This window comes from Asterias amurensis, chromosome 4, assembly GCF_032118995.1.
Source record: "Asterias amurensis chromosome 4, ASM3211899v1".
Taxonomy (NCBI): Eukaryota; Metazoa; Echinodermata; class Asteroidea; order Forcipulatida; family Asteriidae; genus Asterias; species Asterias amurensis.
This window is the reverse complement of record NC_092651.1, coordinates 18,847,876-18,860,604: the sequence shown is the minus strand read 5'-3', so window position 1 is coordinate 18,860,604 and position 12,729 is coordinate 18,847,876. Positions and strand designations below refer to the sequence as shown.

Here is a 12,729-nt window from a genome sequence, read left to right as displayed (position 1 = left end):
GCAGTGCTGTTTCCCCACACAGTGAGTATTGATTCACAAGCACCATTGCCTCATTCAAGTCTCCTTAGATGAAGAAGCTCATACATGTACATCAATGTTGTCCTCTCTGAAGTTTTGAACAATGACTGAAGATAGAATTTTATAGAAGAAAGAAACCGCACAAACCATGTGGTCAACAACATCCTGGAATCAGTGCTTTGAATCTGACCTGTACGTCAACTTGTGGTCGGACAAGCGACTTGATTGATGTTCATGAACAAAAGAATGTTGATCGCTGAGATGTTGGCAATCATCAGTGTTGGATAAATACCCTTGTCAACCAATAGACCAGTCTTTAACTACGACCAGGGGCTGTACACACATGAAGTCCAGGGTAGCAAGCAAATTTTATATAGAAGTTCCATACATGCACACTAGGCAGATGTACAACCATCGATACCTTGAAAGTACAAAGCATTGTCACTAAATGTTTATAAGTAAACTTTAAACATGTTGTCATTGTGTACAGTTGTGTATATAGATGCATCCAATAAAGCAGATAGGGTTCGTGGCGCCTGGAGGCAAGATGAGAGGATGATGCCATGTCACAAACTTAACCCATCGCCCCCCCCCAATAAACCTCAGAACATAAAATAAACACAACACACTATATGGCACATGTCCTCACCCTTTGCCCCCACCCCCCTAGCTACATCAAGGTATGCATCTAAACTAACATTTTGACAACTCCTACAATAAGTACATGAGTTCCAATGCTCAGATGACTTGGCTATTATACATTCTAAACTGCAGTTCACAACAACTATGATTATGGTTCTCAACCCACATTCTATGACCCGGCCATCAGAACTTGAGTCAAGTGCGAAGAAATCTTACACCTTACAATAAATGCTGCTAAAAATTCTTTCATCCAAGTTTGCCAACTAACTACGACAACGGATCTGGATCCCACATATGACTCAGACATCAGGATTTGGAGTCCGTGAGTTCAGTGCCGAGATGAGTTAAGTGTCATGATAACATGACCACTTAAAATCAACTATTCTGAGTAATAAAGTTCACCACAGACTTAACTCTGACTACAGATCTTTACCCGTATTCTATGAATAATAAGCCATTAGAACTTGTGAGCCAAGATCACTTGTCCATTTACAATCCTTGCTGCTGAGCACTAAAGTTCACCACAGGCTTAACATTCTATATGTGAATCTGCAATGGGAACTTGAGCCAAGATACCTTAGCATTTACAATGAATATTATCTACAAATCAAACTTTTAAGACAAGAAGTTCCACTCCAACCTCCTCATGACCCATCCCAAAATCTTACAAATTACTGACCAAAAAACCCCTCAGAAACACCAATTGCCCAATTTCATATACTACTGAAGCATTAAAATACTGCTTAACACATTTTAAGGAAAGGCAAAAATGACAATGTCTAGTCACATGGTTCAAGTGACACAAATTTTTTGCTAATAATCTTAGTGGTGAGCATAATTTCATTGTGCTTAAATACTTATGCATGCTCAAAGCACATCAATGAAATTTGAACAATTTGAAAAGTTAAAAAGGTTAAAACGCCTCAAGAATTTACAACTACTTTTTGTTTCTCCAGTAGGATGCTGATTAAGCAAAACATCCAATGCTAAAACAAAATATCTAGCAAAAGTACTCAGACAGGTTAGAATTCCAAAGTGTGTTCAAGGTAATTTTGTTTGCTTGTTTCTATTTTCAACTGAAACATTTTTTTTAAAAGAGGGTACTCTTTCCCACAGCAGAAATGGAAATAGTTGAAACTTATTTGTAAATGTTTGAGCTCCTTTACAATCCTTTTTCCGTTAATAGTAATCTCTTACGACATTGCGTCACACTCATGCATCTGAGGCAAACCATTGATTTAGCTACTTCCAGCTCCAAAAATGGAACAAAGCTAGTGACAATTTACAATCAAATCATCTAAAGCACTCAAGTTCACCACTTGCTTATAACATTGGATTTTGACCCACATTCTGTGACACAGCCATCAGAACTTGAGCCAGAGAATGTTGGCCAAGATCCATAGTCATAGTTGAGCATGCGGTAAAATTTTAATGCTACAAAGAGTTCATTTGAAACGGTCAAGTTTTCTTGGTTCATATTCCAGTGGCTGAGTTGTAGACTGCTGGCCAAGATCCATAGTCATAGCTAAGCCTGTGGTGAACTTTAATCTTTATAGAAGCATCAATTGTAAATTGTGTGGATCTTGACCCACATCCTAAGATTCGGCCATCAGAACTTGAGCCAAGATGACCATTTACAATCAACACTTCTATTAACATTAAAGTTCACCACAGGCTTAACTATGACTATGGATTGACCAACAATCTACGATTCAACCATCAGAACTTGAGCCAAGATAACTTGACCATACAATCAACCCTTCTAAGCATTAAAGTTCAGCACAGTCTAAACTATGACTATGGATCTTGACCCACATTCTATCAATCTGCCGTTAGAACATGTGAGCTAAGATAACTTGTCTATTCACAATCAACGCTTCTTAGCATTAAAGTTCACCACAGGCTTAACATTTCTATATCTGAATCTGCCCAACATCATAACTTGAGCCAAGATAACTTTGCCATTTACAATGAAGATTATTTACAATTAAAACTTTTAAGACAACTAGTTCCACTCCAACCTCCTCATGACCCATCCCAAAATCTTACAAATTACTGACAAAAACCCACAGAAACACCAGTTGCCAAACTTCATAAAGCTGCTAAGCATTAAAATACTGATTTACCCATTTTAGCAAGGGCAAAATGACAGCACACCAGTCACATGGTGCAAGTGACATGCCTATACAACTGCTATCCTTAAGTCTGGTAAGCACCATTTCATTGTGCTAGCTACTGTAGAACAAAATGCCGCTAAACATTAGTTATTTCATATTTTTCTATGAGCAATACACACCGGTCACATGTTCCATGTGATATGAATTTTTTGCTTGGTACCCTCAGTCTGGTAAGCATGAGTTCATTTATTTACTTTTGCTGCTGAAAGCAGATCAACGAAATGTGAACATTTTAACAAAAATTAAAAAGGTTAAAAACATTAAAAAATTAAAATTTACTATTATTGTTCTCTACTCCAGTAGGATGCTGATTAACCAAAATATCTTATATTAGAACAAAATACACATCGTGTGTTTGATCTAATGTGTGTTCAGGCAAAATTTTGTTTGATTGTTTTACTATTTTCAACTTCAATTATTGTTTAAAGGGGGTACCCTTCTCTGCAATTGAAATGGGAACAGTTGTTTACTTTTTGTTTGTTAATAGTACTCCCTTAAGACGTTGCGTCACACACACGTGCATCTGAGGGACACCCAACGATTTAGCTACTTCCAGCTTCAAAGCTGGAAGATAATTTGAAAACAACGCTTTCAGCATATCACAATTTTTTTAAATGATTAGCTTTGAAAAATTGTCCAAGAAGCATATCATGTATAGTGGTACAACTTGTGATACACCTAGAGAGAATGTGGATAAAGATCCATATTGAAAATTAAACCTGGGGTAGTTCTTTATGCTTAGAAGCGTTGATTGTTAATGGTGAAGTTTTCTTGCCTCAAATTCTGATGGCTGAATCGTAGAATGCGTGTCAAGATCCATACCCATAGTCAAGCCTGTGATGAACTTTAAGTTAATATAGAAGGTTTCATTGTAAATTGTGTGAATCTTGACCCACATCCTAAGATTCGGCCATCAGAACTTGAGCCAAGATGACCATTTACAATCAACACTTCTATTAACATTAAAGTTCACCACAGGCTTAACTATGACTATGGATCTTGACCAACATTCTACAATTCCACCATCAGAATTTGAGGCAAGAAAACTTCACCGCTAACAATCAACACTTCTAAGCATTAAAGTTTACCCCAGGTTTAATTTTCACTATGGATCTTGACCCACATTCTCTCTAGGTGTTGCACAAGTTGTACCACTATACACGGTATGCTTCATGGACAATTTTTAAAAGTTCATCATTTAAAAAATTGTGATATGCTTAAAGCAGATTTGTAACATTGGGCCCAGATTGAACATTTTCAAAAATTAAACAGTTACAAATAGTTTAAAAAGCTAAAAGTTTTAAAAAAAGTTAAAAATTTAAAAATTTAAAACTTAACACTTATTGGTGTCTTGGTCGCTCATTATTGCTCTTGAACTACATTAGATATGACAGTCCTCCATCAGTATCAAACATGACATAGAAATCACTCTGTGACTGGACTTCATGAAATAAACAACCCATGTAGGTGTCAACTATGCAGTTCTTGCATCTATACTTCAGTCTGGAGTCTCCACTTATACATGTTTCCCTTGACTAGTTCACCATTCACTCTTATTGGTATCCTGGTTGGTAATTATTGCTCCAGAACAACATTAGATAGGTCAGTCCTCATCAGTATCAAACATGACATACAATCCACTCTGTGACTGGACTTCATGAATGAAAAAACAACCGACAATGGTGGCAAATATGCGGTTCTTGCATCTATAATTTTCCTTGACTATGTCACCATCAATACTAATTGGTATCCTTGTTGCTCGGAAACTACATAATTTATTCCTCCATGATATGACAGTCCTCCATCAGTATCAATCATGACATACAGACCACTCTGTGACTGGACTTCATGAAATAAACAACGTTGTTGATGGCAAATATCCAGTTCTTGCATCTACATCTATAATTCTTTCCTATAAGTGTTTCCAATGTAAATGTTTCCCTTGACTATTTCACTATCAACATTGGTATCCTTGTTACTCTGAAACTACATTAGATATGACCGTCCTCTATCAGCATAAAACATGGTTCATGACACACAATCCACTCTGTGACTGGACTTCATGAAATAAACAACTGATGTTGGTATCAATTATTTATGTACTTGAGTCTGTAGTCTCAAATTACTTTCGTTTCCAATGGTTGTTTCATCATCAACACATAATTGGTATCCTGGTTGTTCATTGCTGTTTTTATTAGATATGACAGTCCTCCATCAGTATCAAACATGACATACAATCCACTCTGTGACTGGACTTCATGAATGAAAAAACAACCTACAATGGTGGCAAATATGCGGTTATTGCATCTATAATTTTCCTTGACTGATTGTTGCTCGGAAACTACATAATTTATTCCTCCATGATATGACAGTCCTCCATCAGTATCAAACATGACATACAGACCACTCTGTGACTGGACTTCATGAAATAAACAACCGATTTTGGTGGCAATTTTGTTTAGTTCTTGCATCTACTTCCATCTGGAGTCTCCACTTATTAGATGCATTGTGATTAGCATCCTGTCATACCAAAGATACATCTTTTGAGAAAAGGAAACTTCTGGAATGTCTTCACGTGATATGAAGTAACTTCAAACAAATGCCCTCTCTGATGGCAGCATCTTCTGACTATCTATGGTTGAGAAGTAGATACAGGTATCTCAGTAGTTCAAGCAGGTTTGATTACAATGAAGATGAGACAGTTCCCAGGGTATAATGGACTGTGCTTGAAATCTGATTGCCTTCATCTGGCTGACATTCTTAATGTAATGTACAATGAGGACAAAAGCTGGCATGCCATTTTGTTACATTTCCTTGAATGTTTCTCAGGTTATACACACTTTCATCAGTCAGTGTCTTGCAGAGATATCTTCCATTTACCTGAACATCCTAAAGAAGATGGAGAAGATGTCCAGATGCCTTGTCTGACATAAAACAGTCTTTTTGATGGTTAAATGCAGCAGAAAATATTGCAGTAACAAGATATGCAGGTTTCTTATAGCAGGCTATTTTCATTGATGGATCAGTAGGGGTTAACTTAAAATAACATAACAATTAAAATTTATAAGGTGCTATTCCATCAAGATCATAGCGCAATAGAACAAAAGAAATCTCCTCACTTGGCTAAAAAGACGTGAACATTCTGGGGTTAACTTTGCCAAGACCAAAAAATGTCATGCTTAACTAACACCATGGATCTGACCCATATTCTATGACTCTGCCAACAGAAATTGGGCCAAGATAATGATTAGCTATTTACAATGAAAATTATTTACAATTAAAACTTCTAAGACAGGAAGTACGTTTCATTACTCATGTAAAGATCTTTAAAGTTGCTGATAAAAACTACAAAACACCAATTGCCCATCTTCATAAAGCTGCTGAAGCAGTAGAATACTGCTTAACACATTTTAAGGAGAGGCAAAAACAATAGTGTTTTAGTCACATGGTCCATGTGACATGATTGTTTTAGCTAATACCCTTAGCCTGGTCAGCATAATTTCATTGTGCTTAATTACTTTTGCGTGCTGAAAGCAGATCAATGAAATTTGAACATTAATTGTTGAAAAAGTTATTTTACATTTAAAAATTTAAAAGTTAAAAAAGTTAAAAACGTTAAAAAATTCAAAATTTACTACTATTTTTCTTTTTATCCAGTGAGATGTCGATTAAGCAAAATATCTGATGCACGAACAAAATATCTAGAAAGTACCAGTACTTTCAGTTTGAAACTCCAAATTGTGTTCAGTCTAAATTTGTTTGTTTGTTTTCACTACTTTCAACTTTTTTTAAAAGAGGGTACCCTTCCCTGCAGTTGAAATGGAAATAGTTTTAACTTGAGGCACACCCAACGAGTTAGGTTTACTTCTGGCACGAAAGCTGGAAGATAATTTGAAAATTTACAACAAACACTTCTAAGCATTCAAGTTTACCACTTGCTTATAACATTTGATTTTGACCCACATTCTATAACTCAGCCTTTAGAACTTAAATGTAAATGGTCAAGTTTTCTTGCCTCAAATTCTGACGGCTGAACCGTAGAATGCGGGTCAAGATCCATACCCATAGTCATGCCTGTAATGAACTTTAAGTTAATATAGAAGCGTTCATTGTAAATGATGTGAATCTTGACCCACATCCTAAGATTCGGCCATCAGAACTTGAGCCAAGATGACCATTTACAATCCACACTTCTATTAACATTAAAGTTCAGCACAGGCATAACTATGACTATGGTCTTGACCCACATTCTACGACTCTGCCATCAGAAATTGTGCCAAGATAACTTGACTCTTTACAATCAACGCTTCTAAGCATAAAGGCTGAATAAAGGCTAGATAAAGGCTGGTCGCCTCATATTCTTACTTTAGGGTTTTTCCAGGCCATCACTAATTGTTGTTACGGATGGTTTGGCATTATTGGATAATGACGACCAGTTGTAATCAAAGATATAGTAATGTGTGTTTGTTCATATTTCATTACTTTTCACCGACTTATCTAAGAATGGCTTATTGCAACAGGCTTAATGACTGACAAAGCGAAGACCGTCTAAGACAGATAGCTGACTATAACTGACAGGTGAAAACACGTAACATTCTGGGGCTATTTTTGTTTAGCACGAAAACTGTGAAAGTATGATCTAAGTCTAGTTTCATAGAACTGCATAAGCAGATTCATTTTCTGCGTAACAAAAATGAGTATTGCACATGTGTCATGGGGTCTTTACTGGTAATGTTTATTCTGGTAAGCATAATGTTGTTGTGCTCAGCTGCTCTTTGTGCTTAAGCAGCTCAGTTATTGAAAGAGCTGCAGGATTTCAATTTCATGAAACTTCTTTAATCAGAAAAGTTAGCGGGAAACCAGTCAAAATCAGTACATGTGGATTGGTACTTTGCCTGGTTACTCTAGTAAGCTGGTAGTTTTTGCTAAGCTGTTTTTGTTTAAGCTGCTCTTTGTTTAAGCAGCTCTATGAAATTGGGCCCTAAAATGAATCATCAGCTGCTGATCCATCTTGATCCACTTTGGGTCAGGTCTCATTGAAAGTTGTTAAGCAGCAATTGCTAATAAGAATATAAACCTGCTAACCATTTTTTCAAATGTGTTTGTGAAATTGAAACCTTTGCAATGTGTAATAACGGATGACCCCCAAACATCAGGTTTGGTTTTACATACATCTAAAAACAACTATTTGGATGAAAGAGGTTTTCAACTTATTTTCAAAATTAGATCCCAGATTATAGGACACTTCTGATTGGTAATTAAATTATCCTGCGTTTGTCTTAACAAAGGTTGGGTTGTATTTAGATGAAATTGCTCCCTGATATTAGTTTCACATTACATTTGGTAATATTATCAAAGATTCTCAGTTGGTGATCCGCACATTTTGCATAAAAAAACAAATCTGTGAAGAATTGTTTCTGATGTTTAATACTATAAACAGTTATCCAGAGCTCGTTTAACTACCAAGAAATTTTGATACTAACAATTACTTGAAGTAACAACAAATAGTGTCAAATGATTTTAAGGAGTCAAATTTTAAAGTCTGATAATAAAAAAAATTGAGAATATTGATACAGCACCCAGTATTTTATGTACAAAGTATTCAGTTCTCCAATTACCCAAAGTCAACATATTGCTAACATGCCATTCACACAGTCACATTGTTTCCCTCGTCCTTTGGTTTAGTCCAATAAATATTGAAAGTAATCACAATGGAAAAGGCATTGTGATTGTTAAAATGATGCCTGCTACACACATGGTAAAATGCTGCTATTTGCCAGACCCGTTGGTCCAGCACGCGATGTCCATATTGAGGGCAAATCTCAAACAAATCTGGTTTTGTTCGGAGACATGGTCTGACCAATGGCAGTGAAGGAGGGTCCTTATAATAATATCATATCCTGACCTCGGGAGTCATTACATACTTGAATCATGCCGACCTATATGAAAAGGGTCACACGGGAAACTTGTCCGGCAGCGCAATATGTAACCGTTTCGATTCACTAGCGCATTCATTACACAAAGCTGCTACTCCTGCCCGATGCAATAGTGGTTTAAAGACAACAAAGATTTGTGGGTATAGGGAATACAGCCAAATCAAGATATACTGTCAACTTTTGTTTAGCAAAGTCAAAAGCTAAAAACCACTAAAATTGTTTACTCAGGAAAGAAGCTTAATTTCCATAGAGTAATGCCTCATTGAGTAAAGTCTCAATGAGTTATGCGAGTAATGCCTCCATGCCTAATTGAGTAATTACTCATTATTTGAGATTGATATGATACTACTGTCACAAGAAGTCATATTCGATTATACAAATTACACACTTGCAATAGGGAACAAAAATGGGTTAAACTCAGATGTTTATAAACAAATTGTTCTGTACCTTCACAGTAGAAACTTTGCTTTACTCTTCAGCAATCACTTGAGGTGTCCTGCTCAGTCTTGTTCTTGAAAATGTTCACCAGTGGTAGGATCCAGGTCCAGGGGGGACTGTGGCCACTAAGCCCCCACCAGCATCCAACATCCGTCCAAAGTGACACTTTTGAAACTCCTTCTGATTTCCTTCGTTCATCATCAACATCAGTCAATGAAGGCTACTGCCTGGTGATGTAGTAACAACCGTCTACTTCTCCTGGGTTGTGTGGTTGTGTCGCTACCGTTAGTTCAGAGATCCAGCTGACTTGTGGTCTTCCAACCCCGTGTCCATGTGTGGTTCCATTAAGCACTGCTGCTGCAAGACCATCCTAGCGTACTGCATTGGCAATTCAGTAGCAACTCTATAGAAATAAAAATAAGATACACAATAGTGAATTGTTTTCAGAACAGGCTTAATAGCAAAAGCAGGCACCATGAAGCCAATGATAGCACAGTTTGGTGTCTGTTACTCAAGAATTGTTAACAGTAAACAGGTTTTCTTATTGCAATAGTAAAAAGGTGGAATGTAACTGTAAATCGAGTTTGATGTTTTGACTGGGATTTTAAATGTGAAAATAGATTTTGCTGTTGGAAAATTTGTCACAGCAAAAAGAATTGGTATAGTGACTGCTTCTGTTGTTTATGTGTGTTGTGTTGTGTTGTCATTTGTCAGCCTTTGTCAAGCTGTTTACAAACAATAACTTGCATTTTTGTTGGGGTGATTTGTTTTTGTTTGTTTGCTTTTTTGGCGGCGGGTGGGGGGGGGGAATTATTAGTTTATCAGATGGAAATATTTCTTTGGAGAATTGGAACTGGATATGAGTTTTATAACAGAGAGTGAGCCTTTGGACTTATTCTAGTAAAAGTTGTTTGGGTATACTTAATTGGGTATACTTAATTGGGTATACTTAATTGTGAAAATGGCTTTTTTGTCAAAAGAATGATGAACTTGCACAACGATTTTTTTTAGCTGATACAGCTATTGCTGGCAAAAGAGAATAATTAATATTGTTGGGCCACTGTAGGTTTCTAATCAATTGAGCAACACTGGAGGAATTTCATGCTTAAGAATATTAACTTCCAAAAGGATTTTAATTGTCAAAATCTAATAGTTACCTTAAAAGTCACTCATATTTTGAATGACATAACTAAAGTTATTTACTAGGTTGGTAAGCTGGCAATGCTCAAAAGGTGCAGCCACAAGGCTTGTTAGCATGCAATTGTTAACATTGTCAATCAATGTTAACATTTATTTCTAGCAAATTCTACCCATGCACACGCAAACACAAAGTTGCTATTTGTTCCTCACCAACTAAATAATTAAAACTGCCTGAGCATATTTTCTCTAAATCATTTGCATAATTTTTGGTGAAAAAAGTCTGAAAAGATAGTCTTTTGGGTACAAATTATGCTTTTGAATTTTCATTTTACTTGGATTCAATCAATTCAATTTTGTGGAAAGCTTTGTACTTCAGGAACCTAGCTATGCTTATATAATACCTTAGAGCATTTATAGACAAATTGGGTGGGACTCGAACCCACAACAATCTGCATAGTTGTGCAGATGTCACACCTTGTCACGCCTATCAATGCTGAAAGGTATTGCAGGAGCTTAACATAGGGAAGTCGCTGAAGCACAAAATATAAAAACTGAAAAACAAATAAAGATTTTTTACCAAGTAAACCTAGGAAACTTCAGCATAAGTTGAACCCAGAACCATCCAAGTGAGATCAATGCAAGTACATAATGCATACAAGTTGCTCGTGTACAAAAAAGGTTTTTGTGAAAATACTTTGGCATGACATTTCAATCCTTTTAATGTGTTTAAGAATTTTTTTCTATGGGATTTGAGACATTGCATGGTGAGGTATTGATATACATTTGGTTTTTGGTAACACCATGTGTTTTGTCTATTGCAAGGTAGATTTTGTTCTTGCTATTTATTCTACTATCACAGAGTAGATTTTCAGAAGACTTCTCTGTTGCGAAAAGAACCGCCTGCCTTTTAACTACTACCTGGGTGGAAGGTAGAAAATCGACCGGGAAAACGTCTTAAGATATTAGTTCGCTATTAACTTCACTAAAACAAAGTGAATTCTTAATTGGTCTCAACCTTTGGACTATAGCTTGCACTAGTCATTGTCAGGAGACTGAAGAGATGTGAGAGAAGTGGGAGTAAGTTCAGAGGTTTCAGTGTACAGTCAGTCACTGCTTTGATTGGTTCTATGAGGAGCAAAAGTTGAACCCAGAATCATCTATAATGCATTCAATGGAAGTACATAATGTGTATAAGTTGCTGGTGTACAATAAGGCTTTTGTGAAAACACTTGGCGTCGCATTTCAATTTTTTCTGATGCTGTATATAATATTTTTTTAACTTAAGCATTCTAGCTCTATATGTATATTCAATGCCTTCAATCACCTATAGGCAAATTGGGTGGGACTCGAACCCACAACAATCTGCTAAGTAGTGCAGATGTCATACCTTACACCAACAAGATTGTGAATAAATGCTCAAAAGTATATGCATCTACTTTGCTGAAGCAAAAATTAAAACACGATATTCAAGTAGATATGCAGGGTTTTTCCTTCAAGTAAACATGGAAAACTAAGACAGAAATTGAACCCAGAACCGTCTCATAAGTTGAACCAGGAATGGAAGCACACGTACAAAGCTGGTTTACAAATATATAAAGTTTTTTAACCAAACAAAAGTAGGAAACTTCAGCATAAGTTGCAACCAAGAACAACCAAGTGAGATCAATGGAAGTATAGTAAACTTCAGCATAAGTTTCAACCAAGAAACATCCAAGTGAGATCAATGGAAGTACAGTAAACTTCAGCATAAGTTTCAATCAAGAAACATCCAAGTGAGATCAATGGAAGTAGAAAACTTCAGAATAAGTTGCAACCAAGAAACATCCAAGTGAGATCAATGGAAGTAGGAAACTTCAGCATAAGTTTCAACCAAGAAACATCCAAGTGAGATCAATGGAAGTATAGTAAACTTCAGCATAAGTTTCAACCAAGAAACATCCAAGTGCGATCAATGGAAGTAGGAAACTTCAGCATAAGTTTCAACCAAGAAACATCCAATTGAGATCAATGGAAGAACATGCAAACAAGTTGCTAGTGTACAAAAAGGATTTTGTAAAAATACTTTGGCGAGACATGTCAGTCATTTTAATGTGTTTAAGAAATTGTTTCTATGGGATTTGAGGGATTGCATGGTGAGGTATTGATATATATTTAGTTTGTGGCAACACCATGTGTGTAGATACTTGCCAGGTTGAGTTTGTTCTTGCTATAATCTATATTCTACTACACCACGGAGAAGATTTTCAGGGGACTTCTCTCAAGTCCTCTGTTCTGAAAAGAACTGCCCAGCTTTTTAATTACTACCTGGGCAGAAGGTAGAAAATCGGCCGGGAATATTACTAAAGTTAATAGGATAGTTATTAACTTCACTACCACGA

At 36.3% G+C, this 12,729-nt stretch overlaps 1 protein-coding gene across 3 annotated transcripts in view; it reads right to left on the bottom strand.

The window, feature by feature from the left end:
• The window catches only part of LOC139935989 (E3 ubiquitin-protein ligase MYCBP2-like), a 34,115-nt gene extending 24,756 nt beyond the window's left edge, over window positions 1–9,359 (bottom strand). For all 3 annotated transcript variants that reach the window (XM_071930672.1, XM_071930674.1, XM_071930673.1), the window contains exon 1: window positions 9,221–9,359. The gene's annotated coding sequence lies outside the window, so the exon portion shown is untranslated. The remainder of the gene's footprint in view (window positions 1–9,220) is intronic.
• Window positions 9,360–12,729: the final 3,370 nt, after the last annotated feature.